Here is a 2,429-nt window from a genome sequence, read left to right on the forward strand (position 1 = left end):
CTGTTACGATTTTCTCCACCAAAGATTAGTTTGGCTTGTTCTAGAAGTTCTTACAAATGAAATCATGCAATATGTTCTCTTTTGTGAAGGATGAATTGTATAATAAAAGATGGAAAAGGGCAAGTAAAAGAACTTTGTGAAGGAGGAGAGAGAAAGTTTAATCAGATTGAACCACTCACCAAAGCCAATTTAGGGCTATTTTGGTTGATTTCACAGACCCTAGACTTTGCTTCCCTATGAAATCCTGACTTTGGCCCCTTGGCTACCTAGATATGAAGAATCAGTCAGAAAGTTTTGATTTGTGATTTTAATTTTGTTTTCCTTTCCTGGCCCACACGAACCTGTTGCCACTAGAGTTTTGATATGATGGTCTAGAGTCGAATTGCTTTAGGGTAACTCTTTTAAATGCCAGTTGATACAGGCATTGATGCTGTTTCCCAGACCAGGAGTCCCAAGCTAATTTTGGTCCAGCCGCCTACTAGTTACACTATTCTCATTACAGTCCTGGCTCATCATTCCATGGCCCTCTGTAGCCTCCTCTGACTTTAGGTATGAAAGCACAACCAAATACTCCTTGTCTTTATGCACTGTTAGTAAAAAGGCATGAACTCCTTGATGGTGGAAATGTTACCACATGAGAAAATCCCTTAACCAGCTAAAAAAGTTCAGCATTCATTGCCATCTGCAGCAACTAATCAGACATTTAATCCTTTGAAAGAGCAGTGGTAAAAAGAATCATAAAACACTACTTCTGTAAGTACTGTGTCAGAATTAAAATAATATTCCCCAACATTTTAATAAATGATTATTTAACTGCAGTACAAATACATGATATTCTTTCTAAGTAATAATATAGCAATTATTAACTCAGTTGTATATGCATTTTAAAGGTAATTTGGGGGCACAAAAATCACATATATGTGAATCTTCAGACATGTAAATAATCTTTTTTATTTGTTCCCATTATTATTGTTTGCAAATGCATTGCCTGTCCTTAGTGGATAGTTTACTAGTAATCATAATGTTTGACAGTCTTCAAATACATGAGCATGATAGGCTGGTAATTTGGGAGAATTATATTTTTAAGATTTTATTTATTTTTAGAGAGAGAAGAAGGGGGGCAAGATAAGGAGAGAAACATTGATTAGCTGCCTTCTGCACCCACCCCAGTGGGAACTGAACCCACAACCTAGACCTGTGCCCTGACTGAGAATCAAACCAATGACACCTGACCAACTGAGCCACACAGGTCAGGGAATTTCTTCTTATCAGTAAACTAACCTAGGCCTCCAGTGTGATAGCAAGGTTCCCTTCACCCTCTCACTGCTCATCCTTTGTGATATAACCCAGTAGCCAGCGTTGCCTTAGACAGATTCACTCTTTTGTTGTGAAGAGGAAAGTGCCCAAGTCTGAAGGAATCACTGCCAGGGTAACAGCATCAGAGAAGCCCAGCCGTTGCAGCTCAGTGAGCTTGGCTACCCAGCACATTTCTCTGGGCCTGTGGCTTCTGGCTTTTATAATGAAGAACAACATGGTTTCGCTATAAGTAAAGATGTCAATTAGAAAAGGTGCATAAGACAAAAGTTATTTTTAAATGTACTTTTAACATCCTTGTTTTGTATAGGCTTTCTGGACACACAAGTTCATGTTATTTCGTGTTACTGGGTTTGTAGGAGATTTATGTGTACTCATCACAAGGGCTTTCTCCAGAGTCCTTGTGATTATGAGGGTTAGAGTTTTCTTTAATAAGTTTTTGTACATTTATTATTAATTCAATTATATATTACGTGAGTCCCTATAATGTGCTTCATATAGTTTCTACAGAATTTAGCTTGTGTATACCAAGTAACCAAGAAATATGAAATAAGTGAATGATTGAAAGAAAACATTATATCCTAATTTTCAAAAACTGGTGTTACCACAGGCACCTGCCCAGAGCAGGTCTGCCTCAGGACAACCTGTCCTGGGCGGGTTCTTGACTTCGTGTAGAAAAGATTTCGCAACACCAGTCCAAGCGATATGAGAGTACCTTAATTAAGGCTGTGATGGAAGAAGGGAGCCTACGAGGTGCTCTGTTATGCCTCCCTAGAAAAGTTACAGGAAAGTAGTAAGTCAAGGAGGAGCTGCTGTTGGCTCCCTGGGAAGTCAGAGAAAAGGCGGCCTTGGAGACAGGATCAGGGGTAAGTCCGGGTCCAGCCGCCACTGCCCACTGCTCCCCTGGTTGCAAGTCTCCTTGGGACCCTCAGGGTTTAGGGGGAAATAAAACATCCATGCCCAGGAAAGGGAAAGGGCGTGCTCTAGAGTGAGCCCCACCCCAGGTTTTGTCCTGAGGGCTTTTTAATATTTTTCCTGTTGGTGAGGATCTTAGGGGCGGGTTTCAGCTGAATATTCACCAGTTTTCCAGGTGCATTCCTAATATGCTGATGTGC

This window comes from Sturnira hondurensis, unplaced genomic scaffold (assembly GCF_014824575.4).
Source record: "Sturnira hondurensis isolate 20B ecotype Veracruz unplaced genomic scaffold, ASM1482457v3 Scaffold0023357, whole genome shotgun sequence".
NCBI lineage: Eukaryota > Metazoa > Chordata > Mammalia > Chiroptera > Phyllostomidae > Sturnira > Sturnira hondurensis.